Source organism: Chamaea fasciata, unplaced genomic scaffold, assembly GCF_029207755.1.
Source record: "Chamaea fasciata isolate MVZ Bird 193981 ecotype frontalis unplaced genomic scaffold, bChaFas1.0.hap1 SCAF_2, whole genome shotgun sequence".
Classification (NCBI taxonomy): domain Eukaryota; kingdom Metazoa; phylum Chordata; class Aves; order Passeriformes; family Sylviidae; genus Chamaea; species Chamaea fasciata.
In genome coordinates, this window is record NW_027094087.1 from 38,137,507 (window position 1) to 38,161,889 (window position 24,383).

The window sequence follows — 24,383 nt, forward strand, 5'->3', positions numbered from 1 at the left end:
TCCCTTTTCTGACAAGGGAGTCCCAAATATGTAGAAACTGTCCTATACTTTAGGTTATCCTCACAACTTCAGTACCTTTTTATTTCTAATACACCGTTTCTGAGATGGAAAGGCAGAACTAGCAAATTTGTATAGCTCTGGTTTTTCTCTTTTTCCTAATAACTCCTGATGTTCGATTTGTTTTGCACTGCTGTCAAGGAACAAGAGGCTGTTTTCACAGAGCTGTTACAACTCCAGGATCTCATTCCTGAACAGACACAGCTAACTCACAGTCTATCACAACTGGCATCTAGGATGGAGTTTTTCTCATGAACAACACCCTCTGTTTATCTAAATTATCTGCTTTTTTATTGCCTCACTATAGTGAGTGCCTTCTGCAAGTCTTTGCAGTCAACTTTCATTTTTATTACCCTTAATAACTTACTATCAATAGCAAACATTGCCACCTCACTATCCACCCTCTTTTCCAGACCATGGGAGATAAGATCTTCAGTCCTGCCCTGAGCCATTTCTCCCCTCATCTCAGTTACAGTGACAAACCCATGCTTGTACTGGTAGAACTTGTTTTGCTTGTGAAAAGAGGTTTTCCACTACCAGTACAGCTTTACCAGATGTGTCCACACTAAGAGTACTTTGTCAGGTTAACCTGATGATATTTTTGTACCAATAAAAAGAAATAAAAACCCTCTTCTCATACGGTATACAAGCATCCTTCAGACGCAGTGTATGAAGCCTGGGGGTGAAGAGCATCCCTCCCAAAGGAGGGGGGCAGTTTAAATAGATATCACAGTACTGCATAACTTGTGATATTTAACCTTGTCTTGGGGTTTAAATCAGGAGGGCAGTTTCTACTAGTCAATAAGAAAAGAGCTTCTTCAGGGATATAAATTAAGAAAGAAAAAAAAAGGAGCTGACAGAGATGTTTGGACCATGAATTATTCCTTTTAAGTAAATAAGCAGACAGCTGGTGTCAGAGCTTCTGGTGCACATCCCCACATGGCCACATTAAGATTTCTGTGATGGTGCTTGGATGACATCTGAAAACTGGCTACTTCAGATCTGCAGAATCTTTTTGTTCCAGTTGACCCAAATTGGGGCACTTGAGCATCCCATTTTCCTGCCCTCTGCTTTATTTGGCATCCAAGGGGTGTGGGATAGCTGAGTGCAAACTTGCATATGAAGAAATCTCAGACAACACCAACCTGACTTTGAGCTAGAAATGATAAACGACATAATGGAGCAAGAGGGGAGCCTGGGTGGCTGTCCATTCACCTGCTGAACTGTCACAAGCAGGCCTGCTCAGGGGCTTTGCCTGCTGGAAGCTGCTGGTGAGAAGATCACAGTTCACCAGACAGTGTCAGGGCAGGAGGCTGAGCCATGCAGTGACTGCATGAGGTGGAGCATGAACCAGTTGTGGATGCCTCCTAATGGGGCACCTGCCACCTGCTGAGTTTGGAGCCTCCCATCCATCCTCTTCTTTTTTCCCAAAGGAGGACATTAAATGCAATTAGCAGGCATCAGGTTTCCAGCAAACCAAAGTAAGCAGGTTTCCATCCAATGCAAATTAAACTGTGGGACTCATGGCCATCAGCTGTTGCTGAGGCCAGAAGTTAAAACAAACTTGTGGAGGGAAAGAAAGTCCGTTGGAATTACTAAACAGAAAGATACTGTCTGTGACTGAGGAATTCCCAGCCCTACAACTGCATCAGGAAAAGGACTGTGCCATGTTTGCCTGTTTTCATATGTTTTTCCTCCAGTATCCACTCCTGGCCAGAACTGGGACAGGATGCTGGAGCTGACATTCTCATTTCAGATCCAGTATAGTATTCTTCAGCCATGTGTAAAAGTCCTCATTTTACAGTTGTGTATGCAACTCATTTTACAACTGTGTGTACTCCAAAAAAATGCCTCTTGGTTTTAATTTTGAAGGTTCAACTAACAGACCCAGGCAAAGTAAGCCCTCCAAAATCTGATTTGTGTAATGCACAAGGTCCTAGATATATCAGTGATGCCAGTGTTTCTCCTCCCATATTGTTCCTGTGCTGTACATCATCTGATTGAAAATGGCAATGCAATCTACTGGAATGAGAGCTGTGCAGTGCCAGGGCAAACATGGCAGATTTAGAGCATGCAAGAGTCTGGCTTTTTGTACCAGATGTAAGTCAGCTTGGAGTTCAGAGGTGACTACTCAGACTAAAGAATTACTCTCCCTCTCTATTAAACATCTATTTTGCCTCACTAATTGTTAAATGCCTGAAACTAATTTTGTTTTAAATTATCTTTAATACCATGCATTTTTTAAAAGGCTATGAAGCTCCTACGCTTCAGAATCACAACCTGACACCCAATTCCCATCTGCCTCCTATTAACAAAAACAATCTAGATAATCTACAGCCTCATGTGGAAAAAGATATGAAAAAACTGTTGAAGGTGAGATACAGTGTAGACCACCAAGCAGTCAACAGCATCTTAACAGTACCCATCAGACTTGGTGGCTAGTTTAAGAAATAGCTGAATGAAGAGGAGATAAAATGAATAGATGAGGCCAACTATGTACATTGACAAAGTGAGACTCCATTTCACAAGGTGTAGAGGGTGATTTGTTTGAGTTTCAGACCACTCCAAAACTCCATGTCCAGGCATCAATTCACATGGGCAGTTTTGGCTATTCAGATGCTCACCCTAAGTGCCTAACTGAAAAGAGACAAGACCATGCCAGGAATAGTTTTGATGAGACAGGACAATCATGCATGATGAAATGCAAACTGGACCAGCATTTGCACTGCTGCCTCCCAGGCATGCACTTCAGCAGGGATTTCAGGTGAGCTTTATCAATGGGGCAAGTGGGAGCATCTCCAGGGATTTCCACACAGACCTTGTGTGGTCTGGGTAAAGCAGATGCAGGAAGGCTGCAATGGAGTGGATGGATGCCCCAGCAATAATCCTGCAAGTTGGAAGCTTTGGGCTTAAACAACAGCCAGGGATGTTGCAGAAGAGTGTTGGAGTCAAGAGGCTCAATGACTTTCAGCTCAGCCCATACAGCTCAAATGCCCTGGTGCCCTGGTGCTGACCCACTTTAGGCCACCAGGGAAACCTCTTCCACTCCAGGAGAGGCCCCACATCCATGCGTCCCCACAAGCCCTCCCTTTCCTGGACACACTACACTATGCTGACTGATGAGGGGGAGGAGAAAACAGTTCCATGAATGAAGAAAAGGCTGATTTCAGATTTGCAGCTCCTAGAAGAGATAGGACAGGTGCAAAGTAGGAGACCATGAGCAAAAGCTGCTGCTGAAGCACAGCACCTTGCAGTATTTCCCATCAGGACCTGTAGAGCTCACTTTGCTGTTGCTAGGACCCAGGGTGACTGTTGCTGCTGTTACTTCTATAAATAAAGTTTCCATTCCAGGATAAACTGAGCAAGCAGTAGTTGATTTTTAGGAGAACTCTCCCTTCATCCCCTGAATACACAGAGAAACAAAGGACCTCCACATCCCCCTGCCACCTGGGCAGCCCAAAAGTGGGGAGTGAGCGTACACAGTGGAGGGCAGTTGAGGAAGAGCTCCGTGGTGGCAGGCAGGGACAGTCCCTGGCTGCAACCTGGGGCTGCCTGTCTGTGGAGCAAATGGGACTTTTCTGCACACACACAGCCAGTTCCCCATGCCGGGCAGATCACACGCGATTGTTGTGTTTGGAGAATTCCACTGCATGTAATTATTCCTTTGATCATGTTAAAAGAGCAGTCACTGTGCACTGGAATTGTGGCTTTGCTGGGAATTACCAATTTGAACAGGGAAAGGAGGCTGTGAGAACAACCAGACCAAGGAAGGGGGCCTCTCTTACAAATTCCTCTTTATATATATATATATATATTTATTTATTTATTTATTTATTTATTTATTTATTTATTTTAATTTGTACATATTTCAACCTAACTGTGCTGGTGTCAGGACAAGCAAATCATTCCAGGAACTGCTTTCATTATTGTTAGCAAATTGGAAGTCCTGTGCAGTGTTTGCTTTTGGCCCAGGCAGCTGCCCAAAGACTGCACTTCAAAGGTCCCTCCTTGACTCGCATGGCCGCAGCACCACCTCAGTTTCCCAGCCACAGTCTCCTCCAGCTCAAGACCTGCTTGTCCTTGCAATTCTCCACGTGGTTTGGACTCACCAAACATCAGTGACCTCAGCCATGTGCAAGTATCTTGCAGCAGAAAATGAAGTGTCTAAGGCAGCTGACTTTCATTACCTCACTGGGCTGCTAATCCACGAGGACAGCTTGTAGCTAGCAAGTGTCAAGGACTGGGTTTTATAGTAAAACAAACAAACAAACAAACAACAACAACAAAAACCTAATAGGATTTTCCTGGAGGATAAGGAAAGTTCCCTTCTGGAGAATTCTCCAGTGTTCAAAGGACTCAAGAGTCAACAGAAGGTCAAATGCCAACAAGTCCCTGGCAACAAAGCCAGGAGTCCCTGAGTCCCATCACCACCTCACAGCATGGTATTCCAGGTAAACACTGAGACACAAAAAATTGAGCCTGGCTCTGGTGCACAGTGCTTCATTCCTCACTGAACCAGACTATCCAGCTATGAGAGAGAGAAATCAGTGGCTCTGGCTCTCAGGGCTTGCCCACTAACCTCCAAGGCTTGCCTCTGACACCCTGGCAACTCGCTGCACACAGCCACTGGAGAACAATAAACCAAACAGGCAAGAATTTCAGCTCCAGTTCCCCAAATCTGAGCCAGGGTGGGTTTGACAAAGTAGCACTGACTCCATTAAGCTCTTTAGGGGGTTCAGAGGCTGCCTTCCATTTTTGCTGCCTACCAACCCTGCTGCTTTAGGGCATGACTCTGTTTAGTGCCTGTGTTTGAGCAGCTTTGCATTCCGAATGCTGGCGTGTCCCCCTGGGCTGATGGGCACATGAGCTCTAAAGCCACTGTGGTCTCTGCTACAGTCAGATCACTGCAGACACTGCTCTGCTACTCAGCCAGCTCCTGGCTTATATTGACTCCAATAATTAATTGCTTTTTCTATTTTTGAATATGAAAGGGTCTCTGTTTGGCTGTCAAATGCAGTTATCGCAGGCATGAAAGAGCCAGTTTTCAGCTGAAATTTATCCAGAGGTTGTTTGGGATTAGCAGAGTAAATCTAGGGGCTGCATTTCTCCCCCAAGTACAGTTCCTCCATGGCTTCATGAAGATTTGCCAAGTCTCACAGTTTCACCCTTCTTTTCCCCGCAGCATTAGGGCTGGGATGGAGCACCACAGCCCTGGGTGCTGTCTTGGCTGAGCTTGCTGGAGCTCTGTCCTGCAGCGCTTGCCCACCTTGAAATGTGGATCCTTCCTTACCACAAATCACATTTTCTGGAAAAGGCAAAGTAGGTGTATTTCATCTCTTTGTGCCAGACTACACTTGAGGGCCGTGAAAGCATCACCAACTTGATCTGGGAAATGTCCTAGTGGTGGAGAAGCAGCACAGGTGTCAGCTGGTGTCACAGCAACACCTGCTTGTCTTTACTGAAGCAGGATCGCAGTTGCCTCTAGGGACCGTGGTTTAGACTGTAGCTTTATATTTTTTTCTAATGGGATCCAAACAAATGTAAGCCAGCAACTTTAAACGAATAGGAACAACAAGACCAGGCTGCCAGTGTGACCTGGGTTGACTGGAGGCTGCAAGAGGGATGAGTAGGCCAGTGTAGGAGCAAGATAAAGCCTTCACAGCCCCTCCCTCCCTGTTGCTGTTTATTGGAAGTGTTACTTAGGCAAGTAGTTAAAGGTATTCCTGCTGTATAAATGAAAGAGATAGTGAACTTTACTGTTTTCTTTTTTTTTTATTTATCCTGACATGCAAAGTGAGTTGAGCATAGACTAGCAGGCTGTTTACCCAGGCTACACTGACAATGCTGTTTCTCTGTCTGGAGGAGCACTGACCTTGCTGCACTGCAGCACACTGGCCATGACCACGGGGTACCACCTGTTCCCATTGAGGTGTGGGGCTGGCAAAAGCCATGGGGCTTGCTGGGTTAGAAACCATCAGCTGATGGCTTGGGGACCTGTTTGGGTCACAGAAAAGCCAGGCAGTACTTTTCATAGGGCTGTTATGGCACGTCCCGCTGCAGCCACTAAACCAGCTCCTCCTGGCAAGGTGTCATAGTGCCAGCCAGGTCTTGCAATGGACAGCCGCATGACACCACCTTTCAACAGTGCTTTCCCACCCAGCCATTTAGAGAAAATGTCTCTACAGAAGCAGCTGCAAGTTGCTGTGCCTACCCTGAATAAAAGGCTGAGGTTAAATCAAGTTTGTTAGCTCATGTTAGCCAAACCCAATGGAAGACGGACTCACTTTTGGTAAACAGATGTGTTTGTTCAAGATATTTACCACCCTGGGTGTTTGACTCTGTCAGAACCGCTGCCCCTATCCAAACCAGTGGATAAAACAAGCAAACATGCCTCGGGCATCTCAGTTCACTGCCTGGCATCTTAGCATGAAACAGCCTCCATGTGTCTGTCTCGGCCTTGGGCTGCTGGGATGCCTGTGGCTCGGGTATGTGTTGCTTTCTGGAAGGCTGGGAAGAAATAATCTAGCAGAAAAGTGGGGATTGATGGCACCACAGCACAAATTGCTAGAGCCAGACTTTCAGAGTGAGGGTGGTACTCAAGGGGCAACTCAAGTCACTTAGATCTGTCATTTCTCCCTCCATTCAGCCCAGTGTTAGGGGAGAAGACAGGGAATAGAGCCACAGCTGAGCTGTCAGCAAGTCACAAGGACATCCATGGTCTGCACAGGTTCCCCCCCTTTGTGCATGTGGCATTGTGACTCCCCAGCACGTCCAATGGCTCACACCAACCAAAGCAGGCTCCAAGACTATTGCAAGGCTTTGGCAATGTAATCAGGGAAAATTCCTCCCTCCACTCTGGAAAACTTGGCAGCAGGCATAGGAAGCCAGACATGCCACAAAAGCAGCCATCAGTTTTCTTAATCAGGGCTCACTTTTTAAGAGTTCCAGCAGGTTCCTGCATTTTGCTGACTGTTTTCAGGAGAGCTGGTATTGGTATTTCTTAGGAATCTGAAGAAAACATCCAGCAGGTAGCACGTGTGTGGATATTTCTTATTTTATGTGCAGTACAAAGGATGTCTGCAGTGACAGTGTGTGTGGTACCTCTCTCTAGCCCCATCTCCACAACTCAGGAGCAATTCCCACACCAGGCAGTGGAGACTCACAACCTCTCATTTTCTCTTTGCTTCACCCTGCCTATTGAGATGAAGCAGGCGCTGAGATAGCAGTCCTTATGTTTTTTCACTGAATCTTTCCTTTCTGAGACTCTTACGAACCGAGTCCCACAGAAACCAAAGCTAACAGTGTAATAATACCTGTGCAGCACTGCTGAGCAAAAGGTCAGAATCAGGTTCACTGTATCACTCATGCTCCCTGTCTGAGGAACTGAAGGTAGTCTTAAAGATTATGTTAGGGCTTTTGGAGATTTATTATATAATTCCAGGCTGTCTAGGGCTTTCTCCCCACCTTGTCTTGTTGCCTACAAATTATAATAAATTGGAAACACTGAATGCCTGAATATCCAATATCCAGGGTCTCTGACACAGCAATGACTGATGTTTGGAGTTTTACTTCCCAAAGTGAATAATGTCACTGTGTGTGACCACAGTCAATTTGTCACTGTGACAAAGACCCAGCTACAGTGACTGGGGACAAGAATGTAACAAACCCCAAAGATTTAATCCTGGATGCATATCTCCACTCTTATTTCATGATGTTACACTATTGCAAAATGGGAGAGCAGTCTCTACAGGCAGACTCTCTGATTCCACTATTGGCCTGCTCCTCCTTTGTCTCCTCACTGGATTTTTTAGCTGGGAACAACACAAGACCTGTGTGGATTTTGTAAGCCATGCTTTTTCTGAACCAATTTATACACCATGCTCTTCTCTCATCTGCACCACGGTAATTCTGGATTCCATTTCTTATTCATGAACAGGGCAGAGAAATCACTGCAATATCACTGACTCCCCAATATCATTCTATCTTTAGGGTTGCAGAATGGTGTTTTTTACAAGGAAATAAGAACGTAGCAGGAAAATACAAATGTTGACTCTGGTGGGAGAACTTAATCTACTAAACAAGTCCTCAGCAACTGACCAAATCTGTAAAGTATCAGAGGGAAAATAATTTTGCTTCCACAGAAACATGAGTGATATTTTCAAACATGTATCTAAAGTTTAAAAAAAAAAAAAAAAAGAAAATAGAGAAACCAACAACCTCAGGAGCAGCACAAAACATCCTTTGTTGCCGGACGTGAGAAAAACACTACAGTTCTAAAAAAAGCCATAGGAAGGAAGTGGAAGAACCTCAGAGGCGAGTGGGAGTGCGAAAGGAATGTGACTGCATTTTTCCCCCTCCCTGCATGCAAACGTGCTGTTTGCAGGCAAGGGGAGAGCTTTGGAAGAGTTTTGCTATTTGGGATCTTTGCTGTTCAGAAGGGCAGTGCATATTAAAGCAACTGATTCTTCTGTGTTCTCTTTCTGAATTTTGCAGTTAAAAACCCCAGCATCCCAAACGACTAGCAGATTTAGCATCCAAGCTCTGCTCTTGGATCTACCTCTGTAAGCTCAAAAGGATCTAATTTCTTCTGATTACTATATTCTTGCATTGGAATTTTACCACCCTGATGCCCCCATTCTTTTTTGCAGTTTCCCTGCTACATCCAAACCCAATAAAACACAGGGAGGAGCAAGCACTGACAACTTTGTCAGTGAAACATTTGGAGACACTCTGAATTTTATTTTGTGTAGCTCCCAAGCCACTGAGATTGCCAAAAACCAAGCAGAAGAAAACAGAAGAGTCATTTGAAAACAATGTCATGAAAAGGAAATCAATTTCGTATGCATTTCTGAGAGTAATGACCAGCATAAAAGAGAAAGAACACATGGATCACAATCTTAGGAGGACTTTATGTCATACTATGGCAGAGACTTTTGGGCAGAGTTACAGGTACTGCATCTTTGAAGAATCTATCTGTTCCATAGGGCCAGAAAGTAGCATGATGGCCTTGAATAATGAATGACTTGCCAAGCCGCAGTCCCTATTGGCAGTATGTCTCCAAGAGACCTGAATTTGCCGAGCAGTGCTATATGGGCCTTATTTGCTTTACCTGAGAAAAGGACTTATCATTTCAGCACGAATTTAAATTCTCTGGAGAGCCAGCAGAAAGAAAGAAAATTTGAGATGTTAAATTGAAATAGAAAAAAAAACAAACCCCAAAACCAAAAGAATCTCAGGTAGTAAAAAATCTCAGCATAAAATGATTTCTCTGTTTATTTTTAAGTAATATTTTCATCCCACTGCCTGGCTAAATGTTGCAGTAACTGAAATAGCCTGAAGTTTGTTTTATGGAGAGTGATGTAAACTCTGAAAGCCATCACCTTTTACATTCCCTCTTTGCAGCATGTTCCCTCTCTTTCCAACAAGAAACATCTTGTTTTTTGTATCATTTCTCTTCACTAGCTCTCCATTATTAATGAGGTTTGCATGACAACATACTTTCTGTTTTGTTCTAGAGCTTGTTTTCTCCTCCTCTGCCCACAGCCACCCCGTGTATGTCTGTACGCTGCTGCAGAGAGCAGAGGCAGCCAAAGGGCACAGGGAGGACAAGAAGTAGTAGCAAGAACACTCCTGACAGATCAAGCTAACCATCTGTCTCCTCTTTCCCAGGAAGGTGAGAGGAAAAGCAATTTTGCTTCTCCATAAAAAATGTGACAGAGCCCTCACATACCCCATAGCTATGGTGGTTGCCACGCTTCACATTCCTACTTGCTAAAGATTTGCTGTTATCCCAGTGTTAACTTGGACGAGCTTATCTCTGTGTCCAGCATTTCCTGTGGAAAAGCATGAACCCAACTGCTGCCTTGCATTTAGCAGAACTTTTTATGTTGGTGCAAAACAGGTGGGAAACCATATCCCAGTAAAAGACTCTTCAGCCATGTTTGTGCAGCAGTGGGGAACAGGAAACTCATGTCTTTTTCTTACTGTGGGCTCCTCCCAAGTACTGAGACCAAGCAGGGGTCCCAAAGATGGTTTGCTTTAAGCTGAAGTTTTTTAAGTTACTTGGATAAGTGACTATGGGAGCCCCTGAAAATTGGAATAGACCATGTTTTACAGCTCTGTGGTGAGACAGAGTAAGGCAACACCTTCCATCTTACACAGGCAGCCAAAGAGAGCTGAAGGATGTGCTTAAAGCACATGTGGGAAGTCTGTGGCAAAGCAAAAGGAGTCATGACTTCCAAACCAGCAGGATAAGTCCTTTCTGACATAGGCCCTTCTTCCCATTCTACATAACAAAAGCCTGACTCAGGCCCGTGGCTCTGGATCCTCTCCACTGACCCACTCTTCACTCAGACCTTTCTCCAGGGGTGGTCAGAACTCCTGGGTTTTGGTGTGAGCTTCTCTGTGCCAGTAGTTGAGAGCAGCTCAGGACATGCCAGATGCCAGGGTGATGAGTTCCTTCTAAACATACCAACTGACAGTTCCTGTGGTTCTGCTTTTTTGTTAAAGTGTGCAAAATCAGCCCCTGACTCTTCTTCAGCTGCTTCTGCACTGAGAGACATATTGAACCCTGATGGCCAGAGAGAGCTATGGGAGGACAGTTCTGCTGGAATGCGTGGTTACAACACCACGTGATTGAGGAGCTCAGTGACCAATTCTGTCTTCATCTTTCTGGGTTATCCTGAATAAACCTCAATGGACTTGATCCACAGCTCCTCTGTTTTCTGTTGTTGCCTTCAAAGTCTACCAGGTTTGAGTTCAGATTTCTCTCTGGCTATGGGCCCCTGTCATCATGACCATTACATCCTATCACAAGCCCAAGAAGAGATCCAAGCTGTCTGCAGACAGACAGCTGGTCCCTGTAGTACTAATGAAGAGGGACAGGCTTGACATCTCACCAGCATTTCTAGAAGACAACATGAATGCTGCCTTCCGTTCTCAGCTCACTCGCTCAATGGGACAGCGTTCTTCCATCTTAGTTCTGCAGCTCTTCAAGGTAGCACCTCTCTCCTACAGCCTGTGGTACAGCAGGGACTCCCTCTGGGCTGGGGGCCCACCATTCACACTGTAAACACCCAGACTAATAACAGCACACTGCCTCCATGGTGGGAGGCAACACCCACACACGCAGGGAACAACGCTGGGAAAATTCCTCGGTGCTCCTCCCATGGCCCATGTGTCCCAGCTCTGCCGGCAGATATCTGCGGGGGGCCCTGGGCTGCCTGTGCACTGCCTGCCCTGCAGCCCCTGTGCTCCCAGCCCTCCCTCCATCAGACAGCAAGACCAGCACAGCGTGCTGCTGAGGATGCACCTATGGTAGTATAAGGCTGCCCTGCATCACAGGCTCTTGTAGGAACAGCAGCGGCCACTCAGAATACGGCTGTTCCCAGAAATCACTCTGCTCTCACGTTAGTGAGATCACTCTTTAGAAAACAGCATGAAAAGTTAGCTCAGATGTGTTTTTCACCGTGGGAAATGCACTGCTATTTGTCATTCACAGGATGACAGTGCAAAGAGCTACGTGCATTCTTCCCCTTCACTTTCCATCGCCACTTGGGTGAATGGCGTGTTTTCCCTGTGCCTTCCACCATAACCAGAGTTTATTTTTAACTCACTGGCTGTCACTGTGCCTGTTTGGTGACTTGAAGTGCTAACAACAGCTCGAAATTGCCTGTTACAAAGCTGATACTCGAGTTATTACCAGCCAATTCAGTTTTTGGTTACTGCTCAGCAGCACTGAGCGAGGTGAAAGTGCTGTAACCCATTACCCAACTCCTCAGTTAGCCCAGGCCATTTTTTTTTGTTTGTTTTCTTTACAGCAATCTCTTGAGTGGTTGCAGAAATGCAAACAGAAAGCGGTCCTGACAGATTGAAAACAATTAGGAACGTCTCAGAGTCACTGGAGCAGAGATTTTGTTATGATAATAAAGAATGTTCTTAGCTGGTGTATTATTTTAAAAGGAGAAAATTAAAAAGAAATATATCATGAAGGAGCTGACAGTGCTCAAAACCCACATCCTGTTGTTATCCATGGGCCTGGTACTATATACTGCTGGCAGCTGTGAGATGAACTTTCCCATTAGGCCCCTTCCAAGCCCTTAACCCTGACCCAAAGGGACCTTCTTTCCCTCCTTTAAAGGGAGAGAGAGAAATCAATCTCCCTGCTGATTCAGCTGTGGGCCTCTTATGTCCAAAGAATATTAGCACTGCAAAATGAAGAAGGGGGAAAAAAGTGCAGATTGAAGTTTTTTTAATGATGTGGTTCGGTGATATTTATGGACTAAGGTTCCTATCTCTGGGACCCATTTGATGCAATCAAATTACATTCTTAAAGCATCAAAGACTCAAATTCTAAACTGAAACCCCTTGTTTGGTCTTAATTCCTTCCAGCATGCTTAGAACTAATAATTTCCAAGACCAGATTAAAGTCACGGATACTACTACTCCTAGATCTTGTAAACTTCCTCCTGCAGGACTGCTTTGCTTGAGAATCATAGACACTTTTCTCAGGCTTTTTAACAGCTACACACATGTCTTTTTAATTTCCTAGGACAAGGCTAGTTCCTTTCAAGATGTTCCACTGGCTCACTGCTATTACTGTCAAAACTTGCTTGCTCTCCCTCTTTTGCCTGTTTTTTCTCTATTTACAGGCTTCTAGAAATATATTAAGCTGCATTTTTTAAACAGCAGTGTTTTCTTCTTACCTGCTTTGTTTTGCACAAAAAAAATAAAAGAGAAAAAAGAGGAAAACTTAAAATACTGAGAAAGCAAAAAAGGAAAAACAGAGAGAAAAAGAGAAGAAAGAAAAGAAAAAGAAAAAGAAAAAGAAAAAGAAAAAGAAAAAGAAAAAGAAAAAGAAAAAGAAAAAGAAAAAGAAAAAGAAAAAGAAAAAGAAAAAGAAAAAGAAAAAGAAAAAGAAAAAGAAAAAGAAAAAGAAAAAGAAAAAGAACTCCACCTAAGGCTCAAAACTTTTCAATCTTTGTAAAAAGCTAACAGTGCCTCATTTAGAGGCAGAAGTAAAAAGTTCACCAGAAATGCCCCCATCTGGAAGCATTTACTGGCTTAAGGTATCTCTGTCTTTTGCCATGTTTCTGTGAAGTCACATTTACAGGCTAAGCCAGCCTTTCTGCTCAGACAGTCAGGATGCAGAGGCAAAATAAACTTTAGCCCAGAGCCTTGAAGATACTCATAGTGCCTTGCAATATGCTACTGTCACAAAAGTCCCCTTAGCACAGCACTGCCTGCAAGACACACTCTTGAGGAAGAGAACACAGACATCTCAGTAGGTCTTGTACTCTGCCAAATGTTTGTGCCTGGTCCTGTATAGCCCAGAGTGAATACTCAGGAGCTACTGAGCACAGACTTTGATGGGGGTACCTTAGCTTGTGCCAGGACAAGCTGGGGCAGGTCCAAGCAAGGAAGCTGGAGGTGGATAAAAGGGGGCAGCTCTCTGGAGAACTCCAGCCCAGGTGAGCAGCCTTGATTGTTCAGTGAAGATCAGCTGGTTAGCACACCCCAGCCTTGCCACACAGGCAGCTCAAGGAGTGCTCCAGGTCCTTGAAGTCTCACTCAGGGCTCATGGCCCAGAATGGTTTCAAGGTAACTCACTTAACTTTGGGTGGTTTCACACAGATTTCCCCTGAATGTGTCCAAGCCATTGTTTTGCTGTGCAGATTCATGGCAATTTTCTTATCCTCTGTGTGCAGATGGTGACTGGAAAGGGCTGGCTTCTTCAATGCAAGAGCTCTGAGAAGCAGAAGGAGTGAAAACCTGATGGGAGGCATCTCTGGAGCTGAAAGTGCTGAAGGCTCCAATATCTCTAATGTTTTTACCATGGTCCTGGACACAGAAAACCAGAGGGAGGGAAGATGAGAGGACAGAAGGGATGATGCTACTACTTTGTAGAGTGAGAAAGCCTCCCTTCAGCAGAAAGTAGCAAATCTGCCTCCTCTTCAGCCTTTTGTAGATAATTCTGGTGGAGCCCGAGAAGGTATGTTACCAGATCAGAAGAAGGCTACTGAATCCACAGTCTGATTAAATCTAAAATAAATCCAGATACTTCTTTGTTACTGTGGCAGTAGAAGCATGGATAAATGCATTTCAAATCCACTAAATTTTTCAGTTATTTCTGGCTTTGGTATCTAACATGAAGTATCCAGGTTGGAAAACTCTGACCTAAAGGCTTGCTCCATTTCATCTGTGAATGAACTCAGCAAAGGTTTTCCTGGCCTGACTAGGAAGTGGTGAAATTTAACTCATTCAGATGTCAAAACCTTTAAAATACTTGGTGATGAAGCATTATGGAAGAGCTGAGTGCTCAGAAACTGTGACTCAGCCTTTCCTCTCTCCTGTCCCACCCCAAAAAACTACAATCAGGAAACGGCTCAAGTAGTGCCTTTTTTTTATTTATTTTTTTTTTTTAATGAGTAGTAATGGAGAAGGGAAGTATTTTATTGGACTCCTAGGTTTAAAGTGCCTGTTCCTCTTTCTCAGCTCTTCTCTGCTCCTGAAAGGGACAATTCTAATTTCTTCTTCCTCTTGATCTGGATGTAAGGTATAGGATGTGACCTAGGAGGAGCCACGGTACCTCCAGTGATGGCAAAGGGCTGTGCAGCCTGTGTGTCTCCTAAAGCACTCCCTCTTACACCATTGCAACTTCTCAATTTCTCTTCTTGCCTGTGATCCCTGAGTGTGCCATGGAGCAGAGGTGAGCTGAACTTGATGTTGGGGTCTCGGAGAGGGAGGGAGGCCACAGCAGCCCAGCTGCGGGGTTGGAATGGGCCATGGTGGGAGACCTACACCTTTGGAATAATCACAGCACTCAAGGGCCTGGAAATTGAAATGAGACCAAACTCCAAGGTGAGCCCACTGCTGCAGTCAGGCGAGCTGGAAAGCTGCCAAGGCTAAGGTGTTATCATCATTCTAATTAGCTGCTGAGTTATGATCCCTGATTTCACAATTTTGAGGAGTGCACAAAGAAGACTCCAAGGGGAAGAACCTTAGCACAAAGCACACTTTCAACACAAAAACTGGGCTGCCAGGATCACATCATCTTTTGGCTTGTGGACAGTGAAGGATAGGAATGTGCTGAAAAAGGAAAGCCCTCTCTATGTCTGAGTAGCCCCTAAGGTTAGAGATGTGAGTGAAGATTTAAGGGGAATGAAAATAAAGAAAGAGCTAGCTATTTGTTTCAAAATAAAAGAAAAAAAAAGAAGAAAAAAATTAATATAACCATATATAATCAACCAATTTTGTGAACACTTTTCTGTTGCCATGAGATAGAAGTTGCAAAGTGGACACTACTGCACATCACAAACCTGATAAAAATTGTTACAGGAAATAGGAAGAGTGGGTTTTTGTAGGCTTCACATTTGGAGAGAGGAAACCTAGAAAAAAGAGAGAGGAGCTAGCAATAGTCTAGGAGCTGGAAGTTATAACTGTGTGACGTTGTGAACTTTCAGGCCTTAGATTTCAAGTGAACCCTGGCAAAACAAGGCTCTGTCCAGAGGGCCAGGCACAATGGCAACAGTATCATGTCACATGAGAGGTGAGATTATTCTGTATTAGACAAATAAGAATCAGTGAACTCTGCAGCCAGCCTCATCAGCACAGCTTCCCACCCCAGGGTGAGCTCTGGCATCTGCCACCACCTCCTCAGACCTGCACTCCTGTTTGTTGGTACCCACAGCTCTGGCAAGCACTGAGAGACCTTTGCTCTCCTTTTTGGTACATTCTTGCCTTTTGTAACTATGTATAAGCTGTGTTAGAAAAGAAAAGGTTGATGTAATCAGTCTTCCCTAGTGCCTGTCTCAGAAAGAAAATTCGTTTTCCTCAAGTATGCAGACATGGCATCCTATCTGTCATTCTGTAAATGGTGGAGCCTTTTAATCCTATGCGTCTGCCCTGCAAAAATCACAGTGAACATGGGGCCACGGTTGTTTCATGGAGACACAAGCACCTACATCAGAGTCCTCTGCAGCTCTGTCTCACAGTCAGCAGGGGCTGAAAAGGGGGTCTCAGGAGAAGCTGTTGCTATCCCACATAGTCAGCTACTGTAACCATCAGGCTTCCACCAGGTGTTCAACAGCAAAGGTACAAGAAGCTATAATTAAGTGCTTACAATTGCCTTGGGAATAATAACCCTTCCTGCCATTATCAGTGGGGAAACTGAGGTATGGAGAAGCAGGGAACTGCTTATGGCCGCACAGAGAGTGAGTGGCCAGACTCCAATCTCTTCCACTGACACTCTCAGCTGCAATCACCCCTTTAGGCCATGCTGGCTGCCACCAGAAAAAAACAAGAAGCAGGTTGCAACTCGGCAGCTTACAAGACTATAAATATAGTTCAAGGTTGTGCTGATACAATAATAATCCACAGGAGTGAAACTTGAGCCATTTATGTGTGTGTGTATAACCAGGGCTGGAAGATATGTTTATAATGTTGCTCAGAGATTTCCTTTCCATTATGCGCTGAGCAAAAGCACACTGTGCTAAAAAAAAAATATTCTCTTTACATGACTGTGCTTTCCTGGACCTTTCCCACCTTCCAGATGCAGTTTTCTGTTCTGTTCTACCCCTCCCTTCCACTTTTCTCCTTGCCATCAAAAGCCTTCTTGCTCATCTGGATAGGAGCAGGAAGCCACCAGATTTGCCCAGCTGGGAATAATGTGGTCAGAGTCCTTCTTTCTTGCAGAATCAGTAACAGGATACAGAGGAATAGGAGGCAAGTGAAAGAGAAGGGAAAAAACTAAAGATAGTAAAAGGATCATTTGATTTTCAGAACACTGCCTGGGAAGTCTCTAGTTTGCACAGTTGGTGTATAGCTGTACACCAAACTATAATCTATGGAGTAATAATGGCTATCCCTGCCTTCCCAACAACACAGTTTGAGAGTCAACTGAGAAGAAAGGTCACTACCTCTTTTCACTCATGTACATCTCTCCAGAGATGTCCTTCTTGCAACTTTCTTTTCTTCTCTCCCTGGCTGCCTTGCTTTGTTCAAGCTACAAGGCACAAACAGACTCAGGGACAGGCTGCTGGGACAGCACTTCTCCCCCTTTTTTGGTTGATTTTAATCTTACATTCATGTGTTTTCAACATACTCATCAACTCTGCTTTCTGTAAATGAGGCAAGACTTCACTTCTACGCCTTCACAGTTTTTGTTTTGTGAGCTTCTCCTGTGAATTCACCCCATGTATTATAATGCTGGATCATGTTTAATTTATGCCATTCAGTCTTTCCTTTAGACCAGCCTCCCTGGGCAGCAGCCCCAGACTTTTCACACCATTGTCCCAGTGGAAGGGCTTGGAAACTGGACCCTTCCCTGTGTAGAGCTTTCTTGGCTTTTCCACTCTGGCTCAGCTCCTTTCCCTCCCAGCCTACAGCTGATCTGGGAACAGCAGCTACTTCAGAGCACCACAGGCAATTACCCAAACTGTTTTGTGCCCTTAGGATTATCAAAGTATGCCCTAGTTTAGGGTGCTTTCATGTACCAAATCCTTGTGGGGCCTAACTTCTCAGAGTGCTGGAAACTCATGTCAAAGTCAGTGGGTAACAAGAGGTTCAGCATCCCTAGGCATTACAGCCAGGCATGTGGGAAACAGAAGCACCCCAGCTGAGGGGACAGATTAGACCACAGGGCCTCATTCAAATCCCAGGGGAATCAGCTGAAATCTTTAGGTGAAGGTCATAACTAGTCCTAGTCATGTCAAATAAGTAACTCCCACAAGCACAGTTTGCACCAACTGGCTCAAATGCATCACATTCCTACTCTAATCACTGATTAAAGAGGAGGAAACTGCACATAAATTCTTTTATTGCAGAGGCTGGACTTAAACCCTTATCAGTTCATATCTTGTTGCAACCATAAATCTTTTCCAGTGACAGCAAGTTTTTATCAAGAAGATCCATATATTCCTAAAATCTGGCAGCCAGCCTAAGATCCATAGTTTATAAAACTTGTTTTAAAATAGGTCATAAAATTCATTACATTAATTACTGTAAATATCCAGATTTTAAAATGCAACTGTTGGACCACAAAATCATAAGACTGGCTTAAAAAATCCCAAGCAATCCAGGAGATTTAAGAAAGAACATAATGAAAAGAATCCAACATTCATTCACTGCCACATTTCTGAAGCTGTATTACACATTGACTAAATGTTCACAATATTTTTTCTTCACAGACATGATGGGGTCAGTTGTTTTTGAACAAACTTAAGATTTCTACTTTCTCTCTTTCAGGGCTGCTGGTTTAACAGAGAAATATTATTCTTAGAGCTTGCCATCATAAATGTATGAATTCACTGCAAGAAAACAAACGAAGTTGGTCATTATGGAGTAAATCCTTTTCCTAATTATGACACTAACCATGACAGAGCCATGCCAGAAGCCTGATGCCATTTTGGTTAAGATTAGAACATTATATTGTCCCAGAGATACTAGCAGATATTGGAATTAGCTGTCATAGTTGGCAGTAAATCCAGACCTGCCCAGTCCAATACATTCTTTAGCTTACAAAATGGACCAAAATGATACAATGGGATCTTCATGGGCATTAGAAGGAGTTGGAAAGGGTGAGGCGATTTGGCAGGTGTAGAAATGAGATTGGGAAAAACGAGATAAATATTTTCCCTGTGAATAATTGTCCACAAAATCTGCAAGTGAGACAATAAAACCCAGTTTTACTGGAATAACTTTGGTCTGTGAAAGAAAGGTCTTTGCTGAAGACGATTCAGAATGATAAGGGAAGCGAAAGAGCATCCCGTACAAATGCAGCTGTGAGGCAGCACTGTGTGAGGGCAGGGTGGCTTTGGGAACACTACTGTCTGCTGGGGTCTGTGCTGGCCAAATCCTGTTCATTTCTGGAAGTGGAATAACACAGTCAAGAGCTTCCAGTGGTTCCTCTGGGAAGGGCAAGCAGCTTCGGGTGTTTTTATGTGGCATTCCCATTACAAAGGCTACTAATTTTTCATAAATATTTTGGACTATAGTGAGACTGCTGCCTATAAGTATCTAATGTATCACTCTACCACTTTGGTACCTAAGATCAAAAAAGGGGCTCATGTTGTCTACTACTTGCATTGCCTGGCTCTTGGCAAAATCAACACATAATCTGTTCCTATGGTACTTACAGGCATCATGTCTGAGCAAAGAAACCTCCTTGCAGAGTGGTAAGGATTTGGCCAGGTAGTGTTTGGATTGCCCAAGGATACAAATGGAGAAAGCTTAAAGCTGCCCACAAGTTATTGGGACATATAAATAAGGCACAAACCACAACTGGGTTTCTGTTATCCTACGCTTTCTGCAGACTCTGCAAGGAGCTGAGGAAGTCAACCCTACCTTGTCACAGCCCAGAGACAGGCATGATGTTTGCTATAAATTCTCATTAGGCTAAACAAAAACACCAGTCCACATGTCAGGGAACTCTTATCCTCCACACACCTAGAAGATGCCTGTTGCAGGAAGGCTTAAGATGACCATTTTATTATTGATTCTGATTATTTTCCTGTTAAAATTGATCTTCAAGCCTCCATTGGTCTCTGGTACAACTAGCATTCAAAGATAGATAACAAGGAAAAAGATTTGTGCTTGCTGAGAGAAATACTGACTTGCATACTTGCAGTTATGCCTGTATAAACTTCTGAGCAGCATTTGGCCCTAAATGTCTGGCTGGAACTCAAAATATTTCTAGAACAATACATCTAAATAACCTTTTTGTCTAGGTCATGAGATGATGGTTTTGTATCTTCCCAATGGGTGCTGTAGCCCTGAACCAACAAGGCTTTGTAAGCCTTTCTGGAAAGGCTGAAGACCAAGCAGAAGGCAAGACTGGCCCAGGTCTGTCTGGAGAAAATGTGCTCAGTCCTGAGCAAGTAGGACGTCTGGTCTTAAAGAAGGGACGCTATCCTGCAAGGGCAGCTGGCAGAGGACTGTTCAGTCTCCCCCTTCACTGTGTAAGAGGAGAACACAAAGTCATACAAGCAAAAGGAAGGATTTCGCCCCTACAGTAAGCCTTGAGATCTGTATTGGAAATATTTCCTGAAGATGACACATTTACAAACAAGCAGAAAGCACAGAAAGCGAATATCACTATGTAGTCAGCTACGGAGGATCTGAGACTCCCTTGATTTCATATAGTACAAAAATATTTATTTTATCCATTGCATGGTGTCAGAGGTTTTGGATATTTGGTCATACTTAAACTGTTTTACTTTTGACAGGACAGAGAAAAAAAATGTTTCCAAATGGCTCTGGTAGACACCAGTGGTCCCTCCTGAACACTCAAACAACATGAAGGTTGCGACACAAACTGACAAAAGAAAGAAAATTTATAGATATTACTGCACCATAAAGCCAACCCAAACATGTCCTCTGTGACACGCAGCTGAAGGAGGTCACTTGCATTCCCAAAACAACAAAACAACCCAAACTCCCTGCCCTCAGACTCCCAGTGCCTGCTGATGAGCAAACCATGGAGAGCCTGCATGTACATAGGGCAGGTTTTCCATCCAAGTGTGTGGTCCAGCTGCGGTGGGAAGAACAGCCTGGCCATCTTCTACCATTTGGGACTTGGGAATAGGATGGGTAAGTGTCATGTGGGCTCTCATTGCACAATGGAACCTGTGAGATTCTCCTGGGCTTGAGGCCAGGATTTTCACATGGAGCAAAGGGAGCAGGGTAGGCTGCTCTGAACATCATCCCAAGTGATGGTTAAAATGTTGTCTTAAGCTATAACCCCTTGATATGGCCTCCTGGATATGCAGGGTTTGAGTCAGATGGTTTATCAAAGTTTATCCCATCCCCTTCTCACAGGAAGGCTGTTAAATACAAATTGTAGGGATGAAAGGTGGTAATGCAGCCTCATCTTTCCTCATCATCCTTCCTTACTTCCTTATCTCTGCCCCTCTTCCAGAACTTTGTTTTGGTGGATGTACCTTGTTCTCAGAATTGCTTGCATTTCCTGTGGCTTTAAAAAACAAAACAAAACAATCCCCAAACAAAACAAAAAACCCACCAAAAAAAACCCCAAAAACCAAAACACTCCCCCTCCCAAACAAACCAAACAAAAACCCAACCAACCACCCCCCACAAAAAAAAAACCCCACAAACCAAACCAAAAACCCAGCCCTTTCAAGAGTATGCAGAAAGAGCAAAGCCACTTTTTAACAAAGAGCCCAGAACTTTTGCTCATCTGTGGCCTGTAGAGACATATTCTCTCTTCAGACCAATGTAAACACACAGGAAACTCCAATGCTTGTCACCAGTGTAACTGGAAGAACTGGGCTATATGAGATCTAACAGGCACTCTCTCAGACATGCAGGTATAGCCTTCATGTGGTAGTTGTGCCAACCTAGAATCCTTCTTGTGTCTGAGGATTTTGCTACATAAATTAAAACATGTCAGCATTTCTGTTACCTACACCTTTCCTCACTAGGGTTGTGCATCTGCTGCAAACCTTCATTCTGAAGTGAGCTGAGAGTTTATTCTTCTGCATGTGCTTCTAAGAATTGAAAACCAGCTATGATCTCCTCAGCTGAGCGGCATTTTGCACCACATTTGTCCATACTGAGAACTATGCCTGCTTAATATTTGCAAACCAAGATAAACAGAAACAAAAGGAAGGCAAAACATTTTGCAGCTTTCCAGTGCACACACATCAAGCAACATTCTTCTCTATCAGCAGATACATCACAATCACATTAGGCCAGAAGTGGCAGATGTGAGAAGTGCCAGTTCTTTGAGATAGTTTATTTTGCAACCAATTAGACCAATCACCCACAACCTAAAAATTCTTAAAGTTGGCAGTCACACCAGGGAAGTAGAGATCTCTGCTAAAATGGCCTCCAGAGATGTGGAGGTAAACATAATGGTTAAGTCTATTTCTTTTACATAGGAAAGGATAATTTACACACAAGACTCTGCCACTTTCTCCTTTTTCCCCCTTAAGTATGCTCACATAGATTTTTATAGCACATAGCCATCTGATTGCTGTATTTGTGTATCTACTGAAAGGTTTGGGGAGGAAACTATGATCTATATGATCTGCTTGGCCTCCGCAGTTTTTTACTTTCTTTCTCTGTTGCTCAGGGATATGGGAACACAGCTGCTTGACTCAAAGGCAATTCTAGGAAGTGGCCACTGGAGCTCCACTTCCTGCAGAATATTCTGATAAAACCCGAGCATTCACAGTTCTTACTCATCCTGCAAACCTCTCCAACCCTCACAGTCTTGCCTTTCTTTATGTAGTTTTTATACTTTTTTTTTTAATGTTACGGTACCATATAAGAAAGATTATGGCAAAGCAACAGCCTCCCAAAATTTGTTCCTTTCTGTTGAAGATGAACTGTCTACAACAGACAGCAGAGGAAACCACCAGACAAGGACATCACTATGGCCAGAAAAATGGCAAGCTATCTTGGCTCCTTCGTGGTTGTTGAACTGCGTTTAAGGATTTGTCCATGACAGTTTTACAGAGATCTTGAAGATAAAGAGAGAAAATTTGCTTGATGTTTGATTCATTTGAAAAATTCCTTCTCAAATGTGCAGAAAGACTTTCTCAAAAATTCAGTTAGCGGCCAAGGGGCCTCTACAAAAATCCATTAGTGGCAGCAGAATCAGAGTACATAGGGACTGACCAGAGAGTCCACGAAGCAAAGACAGGTAGCTTGGGTCTGGAGTGGGTGAGAAGGGGAAATCAGTCATGAGGCAAAAAGACAATGGTGTAGTCAAAGCAATCCTTGAGGAAAATTCTCCTTTTGACACTATTTTGAATAAATTCATTTGCCATTCTATTCTCACTGCCTTAACATTTGGAGGCTTTCTAGAGATGAGTCTTCAGAGTGCACTCTCAGTGCTCTCAAATTACAGTAATTATGAATTACTCCTTTCAGACAGAACTGAACTTTTACATGAGATTCTTAACTCACACCTTTGCCAAGTTCTCATATGTCCACATTTCAGGCATGGATATGAGGGCTGGGTCAGAGAAGTTGTTCCAGTTTTGATTGCCTACACCAAGAAATGCTCACCAGCAGGACTGGGCTATATAACGCAGGTCAGAACGGTGAAGAAGCATTAAAAAATGCAAGTAATCCCCAAGCACTCAAGGTGATACTAACAAGGATTTTACCAGAGGTTCCGACTTGCTCCCAAGACCAGAAACATTCCCAGGAGTACACATCCAGGGTACATTAGTCACTATTGGACTAAACAGCAAAACACGCTGTGTATTTAATGAGTTATCCTCAATTTAAGGCCTATAAAGAGCCTACTTTTCCAATAGACCTTTTTTAATTTAGCCCCATTTTCTGAAGATTGCCCATTTAATGCAACACATCATTATGTTTTTATTGTTAGCTTTTTATGAACTGTACCAGATTAGCTGCAGAGAATTCACACTAGATGCTCTAATTAGACCTTTATAGGTAGCCATAATTTTCTTTTCATGTGCCCATAAAGACTGATAAATTAATCTGCAGGAACATGAACTCCGTCATCTTTTCTCCCTCTTCACCACTCACTCCTCGTTATGATAAAGCCCTAATGAACCCACTTGCACAATTCCCTTCTGTTTTGTTTTCCTTTAAAGGCCAATTTCAACTAGACAATTCAACCAGCTGCAATATTTTTCCATATATGATGTCAGAGAATAAGCAGCAAGCATGATCCTTTCTTACATGGTTTAATCTTTTCCATTTTGAGTGGAAAATGATCCATCAACAATGGCAAACAAAAAGGTGTGATCCACAAAGCTTAACTTGGGATCATTTGTTTAACAAAGGGAAAAAAAAAAGACAAAATTATAAACAATAAACCCTAGGGCTGCTAATTGTCAGTTAATAAGCAAAAATTGTCAGAATAGGACAAAAAACAGTAGCAAGAGTTTTCTCATTTATAGTTTTGAATATGCTCCTCACACAAAAGACAGCATTCTTAAAGCATCCAGTCTCTGATTCAGCAAACACCTATCTTAAGCAGCAAAATCTTTATAACTGACTTAAATATACCTAAAAGCTTTGTTAACTAGAAGGCATGTTCTGCTTTAGATGGCATGCCAATATATCTACCTGATCCTGTTGCAGGATCTCCATTCAATACTTTTTGTCTTTCTCAGGACAGAAATCAGTGAAGACAAATAACCTGGTCTTATCATTAGTGCTGGCACTCACTTGCAAACTGAAGACCATAGTTTTTGCTGCACTAAGTACTTTACAGTAGCTTGTCTTCTTAAATATAGGCTCAGATTCAGCAATCAAAGAAGAGGCTTTGCATTGATATGTACAAAGAGGTTAACTGCACTCCTAAACACATGTACAAATTCCTT

At 43.5% G+C, this 24,383-nt stretch overlaps 1 protein-coding gene and 1 long non-coding RNA gene across 3 annotated transcripts in view; one reads left to right on the forward strand and one right to left on the reverse strand.

The window, feature by feature from the left end:
- Positions 1-24,383, reverse strand: part of MAML2 (mastermind like transcriptional coactivator 2) — a 213,315-nt gene that overhangs the window by 154,076 nt on the left and 34,856 nt on the right. The window lies entirely within an intron of this gene.
- LOC136285062 (uncharacterized) lies at positions 13,534-19,505 on the forward strand. The gene is made up of 3 exons (XR_010719351.1): positions 13,534-13,656; positions 13,764-14,764; positions 18,301-19,505. It is a non-coding gene; the product is annotated as an uncharacterized lncRNA (long non-coding RNA).